Raw genomic sequence first — 25034 nt, 5'->3', positions numbered from 1 at the left:
CACAAATTCATATAGGAGTCTCTGAGTTTTTGATCATGTAATAAATATATGGTGAAGATACAATGTGAGTCTCCATAGACTGACAGAGAAAAATTACCTTGGAGCAGTGGAAACTGCACAGTATACTGGGATATGTAAGAATTCCAAACAAGCAGTCAGGAGACATATTTAAACACCACAGGCATTCAGTTAAACCCCTGTAAGGCCATGCCTCAGGATTAAGGTGATTCTCATGAGAGATTTTATAGGCCTACCCTAACCAAACTAAAAATAAATATCCTAAAGATAGAGCTGACCCATTATTACATTAACTACCTGACCCCCCCCAAAAAAAACTTAAGACAAAATTTATTCTCAACATTATAGCATTTATAATATCTAGCATACAACAAAATATTACTAGATATGCAAAGAAGCAGAATAAATCTAACTGTATTACAAATATATGCAACAACCTTATTGACTGGGGTGACAAAAATAGTGCTGACCTAAGTAACTTTGGAAAGGACTAGAGTCTGTTAGTCCAAAGGCAAATAAACTGGACATAGGCACTGTACACTAACTGATGAAATTTCTTCCATTGAGGGTGCAGGTTAACAATATTGATACTCTATTCATGTACACAGGACTGAAAAAATTGTGTAAATTAATGGCATTTGGTGGGAGCTAAGGTTTTCACTCTTGGAATGGAAATTTACAGATAAGCATGAGCAGGAGGCTAAAATGAGCCATGGGGTAATGAATTCTAGATGGAAACGTCAGAATGAGTTTGTGCATAGTTTAATATAGATGCAGATGGTTACATATAGAAATATATATAGATAAGTGAAAATACATAATAGTAAACAGGCATATATTTCCATTCTCTTTCAGCTGAAAGAGACTTGAAGCAAAGACTCCAGTAGCAGCAAGCATCCCCAGCACTCAAATCTTGATTTCTAATACCATTCTCCAATAAAAGGAGCCAAGGCTCCTTGGAGAAATGGCTGATTTAGTATTGGTGCCCATAATATACAAAATATAAAAGATGATCATGGAATATGTTATAAAAAACATCGACTCGACCACCACACACATTTATGGGAATATGGCAAAGATGCATAGTTGGTGCAACTGAAAGAACTACCAACATTTTGAGCATAAAGTAAAATTGCATAATGACCCCGAATAAAAATATCTATGAATCCGTACTGAGATGAGTAAATGATTTAAATATGTAAATAAATGGGGAGAATAAAAAAATCTCATGTGTAAAACAATTCAAATAATTTATGTATAGACATATTCTGCCTTCAAGGAAGTTGTGCATAAATCCCCACTTCTTAAGTGTGGACTGCCATAGTAACCTTCTTCTGAAGAGTACAATACAGGAAGTGAGGAAAAAGGAGGAATTTCAGAGTGGAGAAACTTGGCAAATGCTACCTCATCCATGTGATCAAGGTCAACATAAATTGTGTTAATTCATGTTGATAATATGTACCCTTATTATGATGTGATGAAAATGGCACTTTACCTTTGTGGTCTTCCTCTCCAAACACATAGCCCTACTGTAATCATGAGAAAAATATCAGCAAAATCCCAATATTGTACCCAAACAGTCCTCCTGAAAACTGTCCAGATCAGCAAAAATAAGGACAATCTGAGAAATTGTCACAGATGAAAGGAGCCTCAGGAAAAAATCACAATCAAATGTAATGTATCTTGGATGGGATCCTGGAACAGAAAAAAAGGCATTAGGTAAAAACTAAGGAATTTGGAATAAACTATATATTCTAATTAATAACAATATATCAGTGTCACAACCACATGACATGAGTAATGCCAGGCAAGAGCCATCTGTTTGAGAGTTGTCAAACCACAAGACCATGAGATATAATAATTTGTTGTCTTAAACCAATAGTTCATGAGTAACGTGACTGGTTACTCAACAGTAGGTAACTGAAATGGAAGAATCCTCCTACAGGTAGAAAACAAGTGAAAACAACAGCAGCAACAACAAAAACAGCTGCAAAGATCACATACACAAAATTTTAAACATCCAGGAAATAACCCATAATAAGGGAATTCGGATGGCTCAGAGGGTTAATGACCTCAAGAACCTGTGACAATTCGATAATCTGAAAGAATGCATATTATGTAATAGGGCTATGCTAAGGGCAATAAATCAGACCGTCTTTGTATTTTACTGGCGAGATAGGAGCATATTCTAATCAAAGCTGAGGCATGTGAATTATGAACAGTGCTGGCTATATGTTATAAGGAATGCAAAGTATATGACTTGAAGTGAAATAGTATTTAATAAAACTTAGTATCATTTATATTTAGAAGCCAAGGGAGTAACCAAAAGTTCTTGTAATAATCTAATTAACTTGACTATACTAAGTACTTTTACTAGTAGTTTGTTTTATTTTATAGCAATAAACTATGCTAGAATAATAATTATGTATTTAACTATATTATCATTAACTTGCATTGTTTTAAAGTATCAGTTGACTGAAGAGAACCTGCTAGCTTGAGAATATAAACACTATTTATTACATTGTTTCTTGAGAAATGATATTCTGAATATTAGAGAACTAGGTTATAAACAGATAATTAAATATGAGAATTTTGTTTAATGGGGCTCAATTACCTTATGTGAACAATATAAATCATTTAAGCTTTGTTTTTATTTTTTTATTTTTTATTTTTCACTATTTCTTTTTATTTCTTTTTATTATTAACATTTTTATTGGAGTATAATTGCTTTACAGTGGTGTGTTAGTTTCTGCTTTATAACAAAGTGAATCAGCTATACATATACATATATCCCCATATCTCCTCCCTCTTGCGTCTCCCTCCCATCCTCCCTATCCCCCACCAAGTTGGTCATACATATTCAAAAAGTCCATGATTATCATCTATGAATAATAAGTAGATATATTTTTAGTCAAATGACCTACTATATACAGGAGTGCTAACGTTGCTTATCTTTACAATGAACTTTCAGTTGCAGGTCAAGCTGTAGCTAAGCATCTGCTGTGGCCATATGTTATCGCAGTAGATTGCCACCAGGTGAAATTCGTTATGAGACACACCAGATTCTAAAAACTATCACAGGAGGTGCTGTAATACGTAAGGCTTCCCCTGCTTGGCCTCCCAGTCGCAATGGAGGAGGTAATTCCACATTTCAGCTAATATTATTTTGGTTCCTGCCATGAAGCTGGAAAATACTTCTTGCAGTATAGAATCTCCCACTTGCATCTAGAAAGTGAGTATAAGATTAAAAGTCGGAGAAAGAATTTACTCACCATGGGAAAATATTTTTGAGGGCTAGAAAACAAAAGTGTAAAGATGACAATATTTTCCTTTTATTATTATTCATGCTAGCCTGACCTTAAGTTTCTCACTTCCAGAGACTCCCAAAGGGTGATTAGATTTTTCAGCTATTTTGAGGCACCCAAGGTAGTTTAGCTACCTTCTATAAACCATGAACATGCTTGATTCAGTTAGGTGCTTTCAGTCCCTTAAATTCTTAGAAGTTTTATATCATACTTAAGCTGTTATGTCTGTTTTTCATGAACATAGATCAGTTTGCTTTTAAGCAAAATGAAGTCTCAGTCTTTCAACAAAGTGTATTAAAATATATTAAGATAATATAAAAGTACAACATTAATATATTGACCACAAATAATTTTAAAGTAAATGCAAGTATGTAATTTTTCATATTTAAGTTTTCAAACAACAGTTTGGCAAAGAAGAGGAATGGAGAATTTGAAGTGTGGAAAACATCAGCATAGCTAAAAGACTATCTTCAAATAGAATGTAGCATTTTACATTTAAAAAGTACATAAAAAGCATGTATCTGTATGTTAAAACAACATCCATTAAATTGCTAATTTTTAAGAGTTAAAGCCCTTTCTAATCTGGTCACCTGGAAGAAGGGAAGTTTATTATGTTTGTATTAATATTGGGAAAATTATCTCTGGTAGACAGAATTCTAAGACACTTCAAGTGTTCTGCCCCCTGATATATGTGCCCTATGGAATTCCCTCCTCTTGAGTGTAATGAACCTGTGCATATGATGGGATGCTATCCCTGTGATTAGATCACCAATCAGTTCACTTTGATTTGATCAATAGGGAGATTTTCTTGAGTGGACCTGATTTAGTGAGGCAGACCATTTAAAGGAAAGTGAAGCATCAGAAAGGTGCTCCTGTGTTAGCTTTGAGGACACCAACTGCCATGCTGTGAAGGCCATGGGATAGAGAACAATGAGTGGCCTCTTAATGCTGAGGGTCTCCATCCTTTAAAATTATAAGGGAATTAATTTTGCCGGTAACCTATGAGTTCGGAGAAGGACTTCAAGTCTAAAATGGGATTGCCGTCCCTGCCAAAGCCTTGATTTCAGCCTGTGGAGACACTGGATAGAGGTCCCTACTATTTGAACTATTTTACTACTTCAGGGCAGGGACTATTTTACAGTAATGGGGTTCAACTTCTAGAATGTGGCTTCAATGTCAGTTTGGGGGTGGAAGAGATTCATTCACAATCTGGAGAAATGTTTCTCCAAGCTGATTAAGAGCAAGGACTGGGAAGACCCCTGTGGTTCCTTGGAGTCCCTTCATTGAGAATTGGGAGGTTGGAAAGGCTGGCTAAGTGAGGTGAAGGCACCTAAAATGCGTAAATTTGCAAACAATCTCTTTTCCAATGTCCTTGCTCTTTGCACTAATAGCACAAAGTAGCAGGGTTTTGGTTTCATTAGGAAGCCCTCAATTACTGGACTTGAAGATTAAGAACTTTGATGGTCTTTTTTTGAGGTGACAGCTAGAATGTGAGAGAGCTGGTTGGCCAGATTAACTAAATTTGGAGTGGACATAGTTCCCCATTCCATCCTGGTCCTTTTTACTGTGAGGCAAAGATCCTGGTTCACCCCATTAATAAATACAGATTTAAAGCTACCTGGGTAAAAATCAACATCTGAAGGAAGACCAGAATTTTCTTTAAAAGCGTTCTGAAGTTGATTACACTAGTCATGAACAGGTTCATTAGATTTTTGTGTACAAGCCTGAATTCTGTTCCAATCAACAGGCTTTGGAAGATCCCTAGGAATTGCTCAGTGAAGTCACCTAGCAATTGCCCACGCCTGATCATATAATATATCAATGGGCTGGTCTCCCAGCTGTTATTCTTAGAGACCTTTCAGGATTTTCCCAATTAATGATTTTCATCCAATGCTGGGCCTGGCCTTCACTTACAAGCATATGAACTGGCTTATATAAGTCAGGGAAACCAGGTTGATAAGTTTGTATGACTGTATTAAATTCCTCAGCAAATATGTGAGGATCTTTGGTTACTTTGGGACAATCTTTGACTGTGGCTCTTAGTTCAGCTTTAGTCCAGGGAATATAAGAAATTAAAGGGTTAAGCTGCTGGATCCTCAGAAGTCTTAATTTTAAAGGGACAGGTACTTACAAGTTCAGAGGAAAAGAAAGTAGAGAGAGTTTTTGAGAAAAGGAAAAGGGGGATTTGAGGGTATAGAGAAGGCATAGGCAGCATAGAAGGGAAGGAGGAAGGTGGTACCAGTGGTGGATTCTGGCCACCAGGAGCCAAAGGAGAGAGACAAGATGGTGACAGATGCTGAGCCTAAGACAAGGAAGCCAGGGAAGAAAAGCCTCGAGCTTTGGGGGCCTTTTTATCTTTCTTTAATCATTTGTTTGCCTCAGTTAATCTTAAAATCTTGTTTTGAAGAGAGGCAATTTTAGGCTTCTGATAATGTTTGGAAGCCTCAAAAATACCAATCACAATAAACATTCCAATAAGTTCTGAGAATTTTAAGCTATTGTAATCCAGTTAGGTTTTACGGTTATTAAGTTTGGGGATTTCAAAAGTTCCCCATAATGACCATTGATATTCTGAATTGTTTTTGGTCAGGTTGGCCCATTTATTTATAAAGGCATATGAGGAAGGATCATCGTTTTTAAACATAAAATCAGCCAGAATCCTTGTAGCTGAGGGCACCCTCAAAATATTTCGATAATTGGAATCCCATTTCTGAGAGGTTTTTCTCTAAAGTAGAAGAACAGTTTTCCAACAGCTTAATAATTTACAGCTCAAATAGTGCAATTCAATCAGCTTTCAAGCTAATCCCAGCCAATTCTAAGGAAATAGCTTAGTCCAAGAAGAGCCATGCCAAAGACTTTTCAGCCAATTTCCATAGAATGACCCCTATTTCATAGGAATGGGCTGAAGGCTGGACAACTGGTACAATTTTAGTGAAGCAGCCCCTTTTCTTAAAGGAATGGGCCAAAGGTATTTTCAGCCAGCTTTGTTTGAAACAGTCTGATGTCAAAGTCACACCAAAGTACCAGACAAGTACCCATATACAGAAGAAGGCCTTAACCAGAGAGACAAAACCTTAAAATAGATCCTGAATAAAGCCTGGAGAGCTTCAAATGCAAAGAGGGTGTGAGCTTGGATTCAGGAGAAAGAGATGTGCGTTCAAACACCAGGGTCAGTGAGAAAAGCAGTGAGCAACAGTGGGCTCAGTTGTAGGTATCACACCTATTTGCTCACCAGCCCTGGAGCATTTGTGGGTCTTCACTGGTCCCTGTATGGACCACCGAAATGTTGATCTGAAACAGAGACTGCCAGATGTTTCTCCAGCAAAGATAAGTTTATTCAGTATCAGCAGAGAATCACAAGTATCAGCAAGCCATATGCAAGTGCCTGCATGGCAATGGAAGGAGAACTCTTAAAAAGAGAGGAAAAGGAAGTTGGAGGGCTAGAGTAAACAAAGAGTCCATGGCTTTTGATTGGCTGAGTTCTCGCCAGGAAAGAAGAGGAGTCTTTCTTCTTGGGCTCTGCGATTGTCTCAGGGTGTGAGAGCCCCCCCCCCCCCTTCTGGTCTCCTGACTCTATTTAATTGAGGTTTCTGTTTATCATTTAATTTTTTACAGAGTGCTATACATTTGGAAGGCATGAAGTCTGTATTTTGAGGTTGAAAACATAGTAAATGGATGACTAACACACGTGTTATATATTATACATTATATGAATATCATATAATATATAATTAATCCTCCCTGGGAAGATCATAATAACAATCTTTCTAAGATTTAAATCATCTAATACTATGTAAAATGAATCCCCCCACTATATATATATATATATATTTTACATATATATAAATATATATAAAATAACTGCTCAAAACTCAACAATTCAAAGTGTTAGCCATCTTATGTTTAAGAGAGAAAATATTTGTATGTAACCCAAGTCAGAAGGCAGGAGGACACCACTTAATAGTTCTGGTTGTGGAGCCACGATGAATGGTTTAGAAATGTCAACTCTACCTCTTCCTGCCTAGATATTTCTAAACAAGTCATTTAATCTCTCTGTGCTTCAGTTTCTGAGTCTCTGAAATGGGGATAATACTGACTTCTTGTGTGTTAATTCTTTGAAGGCTGCATGAATTAAAGTATGTAAAATCTTTGTTTCTTACACAAAATAAATGCTTATAATTAGCTTTACTATATGTCAGGAGGACCTGAAGTGCAGTTATGCAAGATACTACAAATGTTCATTTTTTTGGTTATTTCTAGGGAAATCATACATAAGTTGAAATAATTCTTCTCAAAAATGGAAACTCTAAAAATGAAGGGTTGTGTTTCATGCATGCTATGCTTAATTTATTTATTTTGTCAAGGTCTTTAAAGAAGATGATGTTGATTTTTAATATAAAATTAGTAACTGATTTGTTTCATTTGCTCTATTCGACATTGTATTTAGTGTTCTTATTTCCCCTTAAAGTTACTGTATCTGTGTGTCTTTTAACTACACTGTTTGGTTTTATCATGTGGTCATATTCCCAGTTTGCTCCGTTGTTTATAAAAGTGCCAAACTGAGTTCATCAAAGGAATAATGAATACTCCATATGGCATTCATTATTTTGATTTTCAGTAAATAGAGTAAATTGCATCCACAGTTTGTTCCTCATTTCACTTTGAAATGAAGCAGATAGTTTTTCCAATGATTATTGTGTCTTCTTATTGACAGTAACTGGTCTCTTACGTGAATGTCAAATAATGGTTCTATTTTGTATCCAAAATTGTAAATTTTTATCAAATGCAGGCATCAGGTTATTAAATTGATGATCTTTTTTATGAAAATTGGCATTGATTGAGCAATACAGCAGAGAAAGTACATACTTCCCCTATAGGAGGCAGACTAATGCATTTCCTCACCCCTAGGGTACCCATGTCCTAATCCCAGGAACCTGTGCATATATTCTGTCACATGGCAAAAGGTAATTAAAGTTGCAGGTGGAAATAAATTTGCTGAGCAGTGGACCTTACCATAAGGAGGTTATTCTAGATTATCGGGATGGGCCTAATGTTACCACTAAAAAGTAGAAGAGAAATGCAGAAAGGGAAGTTAGAAGGATGCAGTGTGAGAAGGATTCAATCTGCCTTTTTGAATTTGGAAAAGGTGGTGTTGATCCAGGGTGTGAGGGGAACCTCAAGAAGCTGGAAGAGAAAAGGGAACAAATTCTCCCCTAGGCCTTGTAGAAAAGAACTCAGTCCTGTCAAGCCCTTGATGTTGCCAGGGGAAACCTGTGTCAGACTTCGGATCTACAGAGCTGTAAGACACTAAATGTGTCTCGTTTTAAGTCACTCTTTGTGGTATTTGTTACAACAGCAATAGAAAACCAACACGGTGCCCATCTTCTGAGGGGTACCCTCCTAGCTGTCTCATAGTCCAAGCAGACTGGGTGCAAATCGAGCCCCTATGACCACAGACAACACTTAATTTTCAGACAGTGTATTTGGCCGAGGAAGAATATTTCCTGAGCCTCCGTTACAGAAATGTTACGAGTGTGACAACCAGTCTACCGACAGGACTGCATACAGCCTTTGAGGCCAATTTTATAAAACCCCAAGCCACTTCCTTTTCAGGAAAAAAAAAAAATGTTAGCTTAACATATCACATGAATCTATTTTATATACTTTGATATTTTTCACAGTAATTTTAAATTTTACTCAAATTATGATAAACATCATACAGTTTTCCATTTTCTGCTTGACAACTTAGAGATAGGGTCCCTAGATCCATTGTTCAAAATGCTGTATATGTATATATAGATATATAGACAGATATAGATTTACATATTTAAATTATATATATAATTTAGCCTTTTGAAGACAGGAAAAAAAGAGGCAACATTTGGGTTTAGTTTTAGAAATATATGGTTATATTCACTTATGAATTCGCCCTACTGAATTGGAATGTGCTTTTTCTTCCTTCCATCCTCTCACAAGAACATTCTTGCTTTGCTTGCCAGCATTTGAAGAGGAATGAAAGAATTAGTTCATAAGGTGTGAAGCAGTAGGAAATTCCTTCCTAAAGTTGTCATGTTATCTTTCTGGCCACCTGGCCTATGTTCTGACATGAGAGAGACCAGTTTAGTTTATTTAAAGCTGACCACATCAGTTCTTCAAGAGAAGGCTAAGAATCTAAAGGAAGTACTTCACTGCTTCACAGACAAGTACTTCACAGACAAGAAATTACTGTGACCTTGACTACATGTTTCATTAATAGTGAATTATTTTCATTTCAAGTGTCTTTTTATATTAAAGCAGCAGGTTGTGTTGAACGTGAAACCACGGAGAGAAAATGTGACATATTTAAGGATTGTTACTTTTCATTATTATAACTATTGAGACTATTTGGTTTATTTCCAGAATGACAATGTGGTACATATTAGAAACAGCAACCTAAAATGTGGCAAACATGTTTGAAAAAGGTTTACTTTTAAACTTTTTAAAAATATTTTTTTCATCTATCAGATAAAGCACTAGCTTATGAGTAATTATTTAAAATTTTCTCATTTATCTCTTTCCTCTCCCTTAAAGAAGCACTGCTAACCAACTTCATAATGGATTAGTATATTGCTTCCTGCTGCATTAAAATGTGGCAAGTGGCATGGAATCGACAAATTTAAAATTCTTACAAAATGGGGATAATACAAGCAAGAGTCAACACACATAATTCTTACCATGTGAAGGCACTGTTTTAAGCATTGTTTATGTACTAATTCACTTAATTGTCACAAAAGGTCGGAATATCATGCTTGCATTTTACACAAGACAGGTGAAGTAACTTAACCAGAGTCACATAGTGGATCTGGTAAGCATAACAGTCTTGCTAATAGAGAAATTTTCTTTTTTGGGCTTTTACCAAAGCTTATATTAAAATTAGTTTGGCTCTTTGGTTGTAAATAACAGAATAAATTCAAGAAAGAAAAGGCAAAACAGTAAAAAAATACATATATTTTAAGGGCATAGTAGCATCTCATGGAACAGAAGGATAGGAGGTCCTAAAAAAGACATTGGAACCATGCAATAAGAAGCACTGAGAATCTTTATTTCCACCTTTCATTTCTTATCTTTCTCTTCTGCTGCTTTAGTCTGTCTTCTCTATAGACTAGTCTCTTCTGTTCCCTTATCTTCATGGTCCATAGAAGCTAGCCACCATAACTCTCGTGACCTATGTCTCTTCATTCCATGACCAATCCATATGAAGCTTGTCCTAATTATATATTCTTATGCTGAGAAATTAGATTGGTCAAACTTAGCTTAGGTACCCATCTCTGTCAAAACAGTTCTACTGTTAATAACTTCATTTTGAAATACCTTGAATATAAGAAGTAGAAGAGAGGCAATTGACTAGAAAATTCCATAATTTAAGTAACTGGAATCTTCCAATGTAAACTAATATATTTTAATATGCTAATGTATAAATTATATATTGTTAATTCAAACTCATGTGATACCAACGAGAGGCTGATGATCTCTTTCTATGCAAATTATATGACTAGACAAAAGAACATCAAAACTAGAAAAAGAAGCTCTTCTTTGGCTTCCAACTCCCCTCTAACAAACACACACAAAGGCTGTCCACAGAGAAACTCAAGAATATGAAGAATATTTATATTGATTATATTAAATTGATATACACTTGATTGATACACATTTTTGTAATGCATTTTGGAATAAATATCGCTAAGTGTGAACAAGCAATTCATTAAAATCCCATGATTCTTTATTCTCTGTTCTTTGGTTATATGGAAATTCTTGATTTTTTAAAAAAATGAATTCCATTATTACATATATATGATAAAAAATAAGCAGGTGTAATTGGAACAGACCAGTTATGGTACTTCCTCTACACAAGTATCATAAATATTTGAACAGTATCTTCCTGACTAGATACTGTTGGAAGATTACTATGAAAGAACTAAATTCTGCTAAAACATAAATCTTATGGATTTGGGGGCTTGCAACACACTCTAGAAGACTCTCAGTGGCCAAAAATAGTACTAAGCTTATGGGAATGGTAGGGTTCTCTGTGGGGTGGAGGGATTAATTGTGTCAGTACCAGCAGGAGATAAGACCATGGCCATGGGATGGTCCCACGTCAGCAGAAGGAAATGAAAGTTCTCTCTGAGGGAAAGCATCATTAACTTAGGCCCCAGGTTTCCACAGTCAAATATCACACACACACACACACACACACACACACACACACACACAATCACCACGAACAAGAATCTGTGGGGCAAAAAAGCCACAACAGATTTAGACTCTCATGGACTTCAATGTTGACATTTCAAGAAATGAATGTAAATTAACTTTAAACTCTATGAGGAGAAAAAGGTAGAATAATGAAAGTGAGCCAGCAACAAGTAAATAAGGGGGAAAAAACCCACAAAGTACTATATGGATTATATTATTTTAAAAAATGAAAAATAAGTAAAATGAAACAATATATTGTTTAACTGAAAACGTGATAAAATATAAATAAAAATGCCAAGGATGATAAGTTTAAAATTCAGGTTGTTATTACCTCTTGACTGGGAAGGGGGCTATCAGGGATTTGGAATCCTGAAAAGGAAAGTGTTACATGGAGAGTGATAGGGTTCCTTGTAGTAAGTTGCAGTTCTTAAATTGTAGGTTCTCAGGTACTCTTTTATGCTTCAAAACGTATATGCATGCCACAAATATTTTGTATATATATCAAATATTTAAAAATAATAAAACTCTTAAAAAGGAATATATTAATTATATAGGCTAATATAAAATTAAATACTGTTTTATAAACTAACTTTAAACTTTGTACTTTAGATTACACAGGAACACAAGGGCTAAATCGGTGTCTCCCAGGGAGCTGTATATTCCTGAAGGTCCTGAAAATTTCTCTTTCTTCTTCTCCCACTCCTCCTCCTCCCTCTCCTCCTTCTTCTTGGTGGTTACCATGAGAAAAATTTAAGTGTCTGCATTTACTTTAATTTTAAGTTTAAACAATGTAGTATATTCTGCATTATTTCAATGGTTACCTTAGAGCTACATAGTTAATTAAAACTATAATAGCAACATTACAGAATGAATTCAGTAAGTGGATTTATTTTATGATTTGTTAAGTCAATGAATCATTTTACTTTTTAATGGTTTCAGGTTAATGAAAAAGAATGGAGGCCGAGGAAAAACTAAATAAAATATTCTTACTAAGCCAAGGTCATGGGACCTCATGGTATAGTCATTTTAGAGTAGTTTGAATAATAACACTAAAATTGATTCCAGAATGGAATCATCACATACCTAAAACTAGAATAAGTATGTGGAATTCAAAAAACCCATGTTGGTGTGGCAAAATTGTTCTTGTATTTTAAGAGGTGATTTAGTTTCAGCAAAACATTATCTGCTACATTACATCAATTTATTATCTAATTCCTCAATATTTAATGTACTTTAGTAATTTTTTTGGTTTTGTAGTTGTGTAAACAGTATAATAGTTTCTTACTAGTTTCGTGTTTGTGTATATTTAATTGACTTTATGATTAAATAATTTGTCATCACTGAAAGACTTTTTTTAAAATTAAACGTATGAGTAGTTTAACATGGTTGAGATCACCAGATTAAATCTGGAAAAGCTCCGTTAATTTTCAAGAGTGGTGTATTTCTGTTGACTTCTCATTTCAAAATCTGAGGGACTCATAATTAATAGAATAAAAATGCACAGCTCAAATCCCCATTATAACATACTAAAAGGAAATTAAGCCAATACTATTAGGTAGCGGGCAAGAAGGAAAACACGTTTTATGCTCCTACATTGAACATCGTATAATGTCACTTTTTAAATTTTTTATAAGAAAATTTGGAAGATGTTATATGAACTTCTCATTAGAAAGGTATTATAACTAGTTCTGTAAAATATGACTAATATTTTATATTCTTGCACAGCGTTCTAGCTCACTGCATTTAGCCTGTTACATTCAAGATATTCACGTTTATTTTTATGAATTGATGAATGAACAAATAAGTGAACAAATCCTGCAGGAATCTATTTTATATCTTCAACATCCCTCTCTTTCAACAGAAGATGTATTCCAGGATCCTAAGTGTCAGAAACTGATTGTCTCTTTTGGTCTGTGGCCTGATTCTTTCATGCTTCCTTTAATCTCTTCGTGTTTTCTTGCTCAGATGCTTCTTATAAGTGCATCTGGATATAATTAAGTATCTAAGATGCCTTCTGAAGCCAGTGTCATTTCACTATTATATAATAAAGACTTTAAGTAGAACAGCTTAAGTTTGACTCTCATGTGCAGTAGATATGACATTCCCAAGATGAATCACCATTTGAAGAATTTACAAAGAAAATTTAAAATAATTAAAATAAGTTGATCTTAGTGTTTTGAATCCTCTTACCTCAAGTATATAAGGGATGAAGAGGAAGAAAGGAGAGAGGGTTTTGGGGGAGAAGATATTGGGAGGAAAATATTTTTGAATAAAAATGTGATGTGATATTCTTTGCCTCCCCTCCTCCAGGTAGGATGTGATATTCCTTCCCTCCCCTTCTCCCTCTCTCTGCTTAAACATTCATGGGGGGTGCAGGCTCTCACAGGGATCTGTAGAAAGCTTAACACGTTACGCCTTCATTTGGGAGGCAGGGTGAACTAGGATCTGACTCTCACCTTGGAACTCCTGCAAAAGAAAAAGGACTTAATAGCTCTTCGGAGAGTGATGCTATTTTGGGGTCGACCTACATACACCCCCTGGATACGTCCTAACAACGGATGAATGCCTGTAGGGTTCTCTCCTAGCTGATATGAACTGCGTAGTAGAGCAGGCCATCCTGACTTCTGTCCAAGAGCGCCACCTGGAGTCACGGAGGGAATGAAGCAGCAAGAAGCTGCAGATGCATATTCAGAGCTCAGGAAAGAATGGCAAAGGGCCATCTAGAACAAAGTCAAGAGAAAGGCAGGGGGGGAGAGAGGTGGCCTGCAGAGAATGTCAGAAGAACTCAGAAAAGAAACCCTTGCAAAATATGTCAGGAAATTAGAGCTGAATGATGGTTAAAGTAAGAACTATCCTTACCTTGAAAACAGCATCTAGAAAAGAGGGCAGGGAAGGAGTTGTTTGTGAGAGAAGTTTAGATGAATAAATAGAAAAGCCAACTATACCATTTTTAATCTTGAAGACATCCAGCCTGAAAAAGGCTGGTGTTAATATAAAGTCATAAAAGTATGCTATTAAATCAAAATTCCTCGTGGTGATGAATATCTTGGACTAAACATTCTAATTACTGAATTGTGTCTGTGAATAACAATTTAAAGTATCCCTAGAACAAATTTTATCTAAGAGTGGGCAGGAGAACCCTGGCAGTTACCACACTAGGTATATTTTAAAGGGGCAATGGGTGATCAAAGTAAATTTGCATTTTGGATACATCAAAAAGAGTTGTTCAGCCTCCAGGTTACATAAGAAAATGTAAAACTTTTCTTAAAAAGCTAATTCAGTTCTCTAAACTGTCAAAATAAGGGGCTGTGTTCTTTGACAAGGTTGCATTTGGTTTTATTTCTATTTCCTTTATTTCTTTTGGATTTATTGCCCAAATTCTGTGTCTTGACCAAAGCTGAGAGGGCAAACATCACTATCACAAAAATTCTGTTTCTAAGAATAAATATGAAATTTTAACAAACTTTTTTATTATCACAACTTACCTTTTAAACATTTTAACAGTTAAGTATTGAAAGCTTAATGTTATAGCAAAGAACAGCAAGTTCCTCACTGTCACCTGCCAGATTCCTGTTGTAGACACTGTAATGCACTTTTGAAATATTAGATGCTCATTTTCAGCTAAGGTCAGGGAGAAGCAAGGTTTTTTTTTCTTTCCTCCTTTATAGTGAGTGTCTGAGGTTGTCTTATCTTCTCTTTAACTTATGGATTTGGAGATATCTTCCATGGTGAGATGCAGTTTCATTTAAGCAATCTGACAAGTTAAAACTTTATACACTGCTTGCAGAAGAGGCCGTCTGAATACGTTTCCAAACAGAATTAAGGCTGTAACTTTCAGTTGTTTGCTTTAAATTTCTTTTATATTTGCTCCACTTGCTGCTTTAAAAAAATCACCTGAGTACTCAGTCACAGGTGTATAAATTTGGCAATGGTGCCATTTAATTGTTTATCAAGAAAACAAAATCATCTGGATTTTCATCTGCATTTCTGCTTTCATTGCACACCCATTAAATTTAACATCTTTCCTACAAAAGATATAGATGAAGTCTTTACAATAGGTCTCATGAAAGAAGTGCACATATTTTGGAGATATATCGATATCATATTTCATCAGCAGCTACCAGCAGTTGAATGACTTCTTGTATAAGTGGGCATCAGTTGTTATTGAGCTCTGCTGTGTTAGTATTGCTGTTTGCAAAGTAACATATTTAAGATTTCTATTGCTCAAGCAGCCTTTTCACACTGTAATAGCAGCTATTACATCTTGTTTGAACATTTTATGTAAATATGACAAGATACTTACAAAATGTTTTCCATGTCATTAGGTTTACTTAGGGCTAAGGAATATGAGGAAGATAGATTGGTTACCAGCTGGCTTACAAACAGTATTTTTACTTTCTCTTTTGCTGTGATATAATTGTTTTATGAACACATAACTGCAGCATGTAAACAAAACAACATATATGCTTTTGATACTTGGATTTATCTTTATCATATTTATCTCATTGTGACAGGAAACTGATTTTCCATTCTATAAATATTTTTTCAATCATATTGCCATGTTGTTAGTTGAGTAACATCCTGAAATCTCTCATCAAGCAAGTAAACAGAAACTCAAGTTAATCGTAAATTGATGACACTTTCTACATAAAAATTCATTCTACATTTCATAATATCTGATGTGTTATAAATTTAAATAGCACAGTTTATTATATAACTAATGTTAGGTAAGAATTTTTGTGCTACTGCAGTAATTTGAAGAAAATATCGTGGTAGCACAGGGGAACCAGGAACAAAAAATGCACTGGTGATGGAAAACTTTTGAGGGAGGAGATATTTTAATTTGGTCAAGAAGAATGAGTAAGAGTTTTCCAGACTAAAAGCTATAAAATGATTTGGCTCTGCCCTTCCTCCCTCTTTCCCTCCTTTTTTCCCCTTCATTCTTTTTATAAACTGTACCACTGGTTTGGGTTTTCCAAAGTTTCCAGATGTCTATGAATAACTAGAGATTATTCCTTCATGATAGGAGTATGTGTTATGAATATCAGGCATAGTGTCTCAAAAAGAACATTGAGTATTCTCATTTCTTTTCGTGGACTGTTTGTAAAAGAATCGATTTAAAAAAAATTTACTATACATGGTTATTTATATTTCACGATTAAAATGATCGTCTCTGGTGACTGTCAAATTGTGTCCAAATCCTGGTCTCACTACATATCAGTTACGTGATCTTATGCTATTTTCATTTTGTTAACAGTGGAAAATAATGGCATTTACTTGATAGAGTTATTGTGAAGCTAGCCCTCGTCCCTGCTGTCGTGAAGAAGCAGGAGGCCAAGAAGGTGGTAAATCCCCTGTTTGAGGAAAGGCCCAAGAATTTTGTCACTGGGCAGGACATCCAACCCAAAAGGCACTTCACCTATTTGTGAAATGGCCAAGCTGCATTGAACTGCAGTGGCAAAGGGCTGTCCTCTCTAAGCGTTGAAAGTGCCTCCTGCAGTTAACCAGTTCACCCAGTTAACCAAGCCTTGGACAGCCAAACAGCTACACAGCTGCTAAAGCTGGCCCACAAGTCAGATCAGACAGAAAGCAAGAGATTGTTGGCTCCACCTGAGAAAAAAACTGCCAGCAAAGGGGATGTCCCCGCTAAGAGGCCACCTGTTCTTCGAGCAGGGGTTAATACTGTCCCCACCTTGGTGGAGAACAAGAAGGCTCAACTGGTAGTGACTGCACATGATTTGGATCCTGTTGGGCTGGTTATCTTCCTCCCTGTCCTGTATCTTAAAGTGGGCATTTCCTACTGCGTTATCAAGGGCAAGGCCAGGCTGGGGCATCTCGTCCACAGCAAGACCTATACCACCATCGCCTTCACACAAGTTAACTGAGAAGACAAAGGATCTCTGGCTAAGCAGGTGGAAGCTATCAGGACCAGTTACAGTGACAGATATGATGAGGTCCGCTGTCACTGGGGGAGGCAATGTCCTGGGTCTGAAACTGGTGGCTCGCATTGCCAAGCTGGAAAAGGCAAAAGGCAAGGAACTGGCCACCAAACTGGGCTTAATGTATACTGTTGAGTTTTCTGTACATAAAATACAAATTCTCCTTCAGCCAGTATTGATTGAGGAAAAAAAAAAAAACAACTAGCATAGAGTATTTCCATTAACACGTATGGCTTACACATGTTAAAATAATCCATTGATTTCTTTTATAAATTTATTTATTTATTTGTTTGTTTGTTTTTGGCTGCGTTGGGTCTTCGGTGCTGCGCGCGGGCTTTCTCTAGTTGCGGCAAGCGGGGGCTACTCTTTGTTGCGGCGTGTGGACTTCTCATTGCGGTGGCTTCTCGTTGCAGAGCACAGGTCTAGGTGCATGGGCTTCAGTAGTTGTGGCACAAGGGCTCAGTAGTTGTGGTCGCGGGCTCTAGAGCGCAGGCTCAGTAGTTGTGGTGCACTGGCTTAGTTGCTCCGTGGCATGTGGGATCTTCCCGGACCAGGGCTTGAACCCATGCCCCCTGCATTGGCAGGCAGATTCTTAACCACTGTGCCACCAGGGAAGTCCCAAAAAATAATCCATTGATTTCTAACTTTTGTGTATAGGTTATTTTTGATATTCACTTCCCTGGTTCTTCATTTTAGATCAAGAATTATACCCTTCTCCCTTTTATCTTTCTCACATGTTCTTTTTTTTTTTAAGACTTAAAAAAAAAATTATTTATTTATTTAGTTTATTTTTGGCTGTGTTGGGTCTTCATTGCTGCACGTGGGCTTTCTCTAGTTGCAGGGAGCAGGGGCTACTCTTCGTTGCGGTGCACAGGCTTCTCTTGTTGTGTTGGCTTCTCTTGTGGAGCACCGGCTCTAGGCGCACAGGCTTCTGTAGTTGTGGCTCGTGGGCTCTATAGAGCGCAGGCTCAGTAGTTGTGGCGCACGGGCAGTAGTTGCTCCGTGACATGTGGGATCTTCCCGGACCAGGGCTCAAACCCGTGTCCCCTGCATTGGCAGGTGGATTCCTAACCGCCGTGCCACCAGGGAAGCCCTCTCACATTTTCTTTACAAAAGCTTACACTGTGCTTTTCAATATCATTTCAAGAAAGTACTTATTTCTAAACAGTCATTCAGTATGCAGAGATGCAGTAGACTCTTGACTCTAAACCTGTAATTTGTCTGCATTTTAAAAATACTAGAGGCTAATATTTTTCCTTTCAATAAAATCAATGTCACCTTGTTTTTCTATAGAACCATTAAAAGGTCTCTATCAGCATCTTTACCAAAGGTGCTTCCCTGTCCTTGTAATTTGTGCTTCAAATACTTTGCTGATTGTGCGTTCACCCAGATGATATTTTGAGTCCCATTTATAGTAGATCTTTGTCCTTTACACTAGGTGTAAATCTGTTTTGCCCCTAAACGTAAAACATTTGGGAAATGTTAATCCCAAACACTCCTTGTCACTGTTCTCTTTCACACTTCCATTGCATTGTGCCTTTAGAAACGGGAAGAGTTGAATGTGTGTGTGTGTGTATGTTTGTGTGTGTATACATATATATATATGAATGTAGATAAATTAACTCTACAGGTTTTTAAGAAATTTATATTTAATGAGAAAGAGAAAGAAAGAGACAAAAAATTAATTCAAGAAGCTGATACCATTACATGTCATGCTGTAGAGCGGTGATAAATGCTATGGGGATATAGGAAGCAGAGAGGACAGTAAGTAGTGACAGAGAGTTGCTATTTTTCACTAGAACTGACAAAGTACTCCTCTCAGATGAAGTCACTTTTAAATAAAACCTTGATGAAAAGGAGGGAATAGCTATGTGACTGTTTGAGGCTCCAGCATTCCAGGTAGAGGGAACAACAAGTACAAGTCCTTGAGGTAGGAGCATGATTAGGAGAGAGTTCAAAAAATACAAGGAGAATAATATGGCTGGAACTTAGTAACTAATAAAAGATGATAGCAGTTTAAGTCTTAATGTCAGCCAGGTGGAGAAGGTGTGAGAGGCAGTTCTTTCTGAATGTATTGAATTGAGCACCTCTGCTTTTGACAAATGTGTGTGTGTGTGTGTGTGTGTATAAAATAAGGGATTGAAATATGACACCCCAAAATATGCCCCTTATTTTGAGCTGAAGGCATTTGAAGTTCAACAGATGGGAAAGAAGCCTTCCCAGAGTTTCCCTTATCTGACTAAACCTTTGAGATATGAGGATTGCCATATATCCCCTCTCCTGGGAAGTTTCAAGACCACAATGAAGAGGAAAAGTTGGCACTGAAATGGACCAGCATAAACATTACTCCATTAATTTCCCCCATATGTTTGCCTTCCCACAGTTTGCCACATTGGAAGCCTAAAGTCTTTTCTTTTGTCTGTCACTTCTCTACACATTTATTGTTAACATTCTAGATAAGCTAAATTTCTAACCATTCCTTTGAGTTAGTCATCACTGAGTTTCTCCTGCAAGGATGCACACTACACTTGATAGTAAACTCCATTTGTTTTTTCTCTTGTTAATCTGTCTTTTGTCAGTCTAATTCACAGGGCCCCAGCCAGAGAAACTAAGAAGGTGGAGGAAAAAGTTTTTTTTTCCTTCTCTACATTTTTTGCCATCTTTAAATGAAAACCATAGATTGTTTAACTGATGTATGCATAGTGTTTTTAAAAGTAATATACTATCCTAACAGTAATATGAAGGAAAAATAAAAATAAAGTAACCTATAAAAGTATGCATTTCAATACAAAGACACAACTGTACTTTATGGCACAATAAAGCTGCTAGATACTTGCCCTCATATGTAGAATTACTGTGACCCTTGCAGCTATGCCTGTAGTCTGTATTAGCAACTCAACACTACAGACACTTTGGGTTACGGCTTTGTGATTGCTCAAAAAAGTGAACAATGCTTGCTTGGCAAAGTTTTGATGAAAACACAGTCCTAACTTCACCTGATTTGCATAATTTTTGTCTTCTCTGAATGGGAAAGTAATTTACATTTAAAGTGGTGTTTGGGTCTAAGCCAGACAATAAAAAATACTGAAACATGAAGGGCAATTCTTTGTTGTGTGGTATTGTCTTTGAATTTCAGAACTCCTGCGCTCTTGCCTTACCAAATACAGTGTGTCACAGTCAGTGGGATAAACAGAGCACTTCGAAAAATTTCCAAAATTCTCCTTTGCATCTTGAGAAAGATCTTAGTTTTAGTCTATTCTAAGTGTAATGGGAAACTGTTGTAGTCTTTTGAAGAAAAATGACATGATCAGATTTATATTTTAATAGAATCATTCTGTTGATTAAATGTTAAGCTTTAGGACATGAGAATTAAAAATCACAAACAAATCGAATATTTTATATACTTCTTGTTAGTTTGTTTTGTTTTTCTTTTTATTTTACCCTCAATATTTCAGAATAAGATATTTTAGGGAAAATACTGAATTCATTTAAAGCAAAAACATTTTACCAGTTGTTCTGTTTATAATACCTAGTTATCAAGTTTAAACATTATTGTAGGGAACTTCAGTTTGACAAAGTTCAAGGATGGAGGCAATTGGGAAAACAGTCCAAAACTGCAGATTTGGAGTTGATATTCTTGAGTTCTAATAGTGTCTGTATTATTAACTGCTATGTGAAAGTGGGCAGCAGCTTCTCCACACTTCTACATATAAATCTAAAATTGTGTTCTACCTCTTAATGACCCCACATTATAATTAACAGTATATTTGGGGGGTAAATAATTTCCTTTTCCATTGCAAGAAAATACATAATCCAGCAATGAACCAAAATAATGGGGATCATTTTGGCTTAAAAATGACTTTCTGTTTATCCTTCTCTCTCTGACTGCTTGTATCTCCTGATACAAGCTTTTCCACGCCATAATTCATCCTGACCAGGGTAGCCAGGAAGACTACTCAAATCAAAGAGATATGTGGTCCCAATGGAGACAGCACTTCTCTCTGAACCTAATATCATACTCGGTTGATTCAGAAAACGGTTGTTTAAAAGAGGTGTTTTTTCCTAGGCCCAATTCATCAAACATATCAGAAAACTTTTCACACTAAAAACCTGTGCTTAGCAATAAATCACTCAATAGTATCTTAAGAGAGGAAAAGAAAAGCTGCATTAGTTGTTTCAGCAGTTAAATCAGTCAGGAAGGACACACCAATTTAGGAATTTTAACAGTCAAATCTTATTTATGAACAATCTGCTAAGGTCACCATCAAGTTTATCATTAATGCTGTATATGAAAGCATTTGATTTGATGTTGATGTCCAAATATTAACATATAGTATGAAGATTAGTAAAAATGTGGGTCCAGGATCAAACAGCAATTGCATATATAGTGTTAAGGGATGTGTGGTATTTCATTTAAAAGTGGGGACTTTGGAGGTTGGCTATCTGGGTTTAAATGTTAGCTCTACCACTAACCAGATGTGTTACCTCAAGCAAGTTATTTTTCTTTTCTAAACCTCAATTTCCCTATCTGTAAAGGGATTTCTAACTACATGTTTGTTGTGAGAACAAGATAACCCATGCACTTAAAATATATTTGGTGAACAGGAACTCATAGATAAAGATTTGGCACTACTGCTATAATTTAGAAGATTAGGTGTACTAGATATTTATGTTTCGCTTTAAGAAAGAGGAACAAAATTTTGACACAGGATGAGTCGGGATATATAAGTGTTTGCTACATGGTGCTGAAAAGATATATTTTTCCTGTTGTATAACTGTGATGCTTAAATAAGTTTTTCTTTCTCTTTTAAAGTGGAAGAGCTCACATCTGAACTTAAATTTCTTTCTGCAGAATAGGCAGCTTTTATTGTCACAGCAGGGATTAAGGACCAGATGTATTTGTTGACAGCACATAGATTCTTAAATACACTTGCATACGTGGCTCCAGTTCATGCCCTTTTATGAATTTCCTAATATTTAAAGACAAAAAACAATGGTCATTGTTAATTTGGTGGCAACAATTAATTCTAAGAAAGTCCTAGAATGGAAATGAGGAGATAAGAAAAAATTACCATTAAGAGCAAAGGAAGTTAGAGTATGGAGATTATTTAGAAAACAGAAAACCTCTGCTTTCACTGAAGCCATTTAAACAAATTTACCCAAATTAGGATATTTTACTAAATAATACAAATAACTGCTTCCATTTTAAACTTCACTTTTAATAGACATCTTTGGTAGAGCACATTAAAATTTCCAGAGAAGGTAGAATAAAGAAAGAAGTTATAGACATTTCCTGGTAGGCGAGACAAAATCTTATTCTAAATCTAAACATTAACAAATAGGCATTAAAGTTTTCCTTAAAAAAAGAGAGAGGTAGAGAAAAAGCTAAAATAATCCAAGATACTTTATTAAAGTTGACAAACTGTAAAGAAACACACAAAAGACAAGAACATTGCAGAATATTTATCATATCTTCAAAGATTTTAGTAATACTGTTTTCATGGCCCTTGAGAAACAAAGGCAAAGAAGATATGGCCCCTGGTTTTAAGTTTAATGTGTTGGGAAGCAAATGAAGAGTTACAAGAACATTGATGAGAATTAAACTGCAGGTATTTATACAATGCTGAAAGACTAAAATTAGTCAGCAAAGAGTTTGATGGGAAATAGGAATTAATGAAGGGATGAAGTGAGGGAAAGAAACATTTAAATTGAATTTTGAAGATGAGCAGTAGTTACTCAGGATCCTCCAGGAGACCTGTGTTATAAGCAGAGAAAACAGAAAAAATATTTGGAAGTCTGCAGTGACACTTGGGAAGTTATAATAGTCTGAAATGAATAGAAGGTATTCACATTCAATGGAGTGGAATGGCCAGAGGATGATAAAAAAGGAAAACATGAATATACCTGACCTTCACATTTCTTGCAAAGAGGCATTAGAACTCTAGTGCCACAGTGCTTAAAACTGTTTTCCAGGGCAATGTTTTTCCACTTCCTGATGAAAAATCTTCCCTTAAAGTACTTTACTAACTGCCCTTCCCACAGCATCGCTCAACTGAAGCCCCATCAATAGAAGACAGCTTATTGCATTTTTTAAAGGTGAGTCAGCACGTAGTTCCTTGGGAGGGATATTTACCGCCTTCAATCACTGGAAAGTATAAAGAGCTGATAGATACTTCTTTACTGAAGTCCGTTTTGATAGGCAAAGACATATAAAAGATGCTAGAGATGAGGACATTTCCAGCAAGAGAATGAAACAACTATTGTGAGTAAGGAGAGGAAGTCTCACTTTTTCTGTTTGGTCTCTGGTGCTTATCGTGTTCCTCAGTAAAGCTGAGAAGAGAATCTGCCTTTTTATTTCTTTATTTTAGTTCATTCGCACAGTTTTTCTGGAAAATTTAAGCTAAACCTTATTTATAAAGTTAAATGTCATCCAACGTCATGGTAGAAAGACATACCAAAAAATAAAAATAAAGTAAAATTATGTCAAAATAAATGGTGTTGTCTTTGCATACTCATGTTAGCCTATGAATGCAGGAAAATCAAAACCTGCTATTACATTATTAGAACCATAAAAACACTATTCATCCAGCTGAATTTTGGGGGGAGGGGAGGACCAGAGGAGGATATGAGGACTAGAGTATTACTTTTTATGGTTGTTAACTCCTCTGTTTTATGTTATTTGTCCATCAGGTGTTTAAGAAGTTATTGTGCTTCTGTTGTTCGATATCTATACTGTAACTTTTTGCTGTTTTTTTCTCAGAATGATGTTCTCATCTGTTAGTGCAGATAGAGTTGTCAGCAGCGATAGTAGCAGACGGAATCTCCATGACGTTCTGGAAACGTTTGTAAAGACAGAAGGGTCTAAGAGTCTCAGGAGGGCTGAGGACTCTCTCTTCAGTTACCATTTACCCAGACACGTACTTGGCAATATTGATTAGGTGCTTGCTATTTATCCCGTGATTTATTTAGGCAAAGGTATGCAAACCTGAATGAAACAGAGTCCAAAGCCCCAGCGGCGCTCCACCACGGAGTCAATTCATGCATACCCCAAGGTTGCTAAGGCCACAGTTCTCCCCTCCTCTCCCTTGTTATTACTGTTGGTAATTAATTTGAATAAGCCCCTCACCTCCACTTCAGAGTAAATGGGACGAAGGGAAGTACTGAATATGAAAGTGAAGGTGACATTAGGGTACTACTAAACCAAATGAGTTCCCTATAAATTCATGTTTCTTTGAGAAAGATATTTACCTTTGGTGGTGTCACATTCAAGTGTTTCTATTGCTAAGAATCTAAAAGTCAGTGTAGACCATGGTGCAGTACTAATGGCTTTAAAGCAAAGTTTTGAGATATCTAAAATCAGATGAAGGAGATCAGCTAGGATTGATAATTTTATTTGTCTAAAGATAACTGCTTTCTATATATGCTCTGCCTTAAAATTAAGCCCACACATGTGCATATTATATTTTCCACAACATATAATATTAAAGTATTTCTTTTATATTTTGGAATGTAAAAATTAAGCGGGTATGCCAGATATATA

At 36.1% G+C, this 25034-nt stretch overlaps 1 pseudogene; it reads left to right on the top strand.

Moving 5' to 3' along the window:
• The first annotated feature begins 3147 nt into the window (after window positions 1–3147).
• LOC133090494 (large ribosomal subunit protein eL8-like) lies at window positions 3148–24432 on the top strand (annotated as a pseudogene).
• Window positions 24433–25034: the final 602 nt, after the last annotated feature.

Source organism: Eubalaena glacialis, chromosome 4 (assembly GCF_028564815.1).
Source record: "Eubalaena glacialis isolate mEubGla1 chromosome 4, mEubGla1.1.hap2.+ XY, whole genome shotgun sequence".
NCBI classification, from domain to species: domain Eukaryota; kingdom Metazoa; phylum Chordata; class Mammalia; order Artiodactyla; family Balaenidae; genus Eubalaena; species Eubalaena glacialis.
This window is presented reverse-complemented; position numbering and strand designations above follow the sequence as displayed.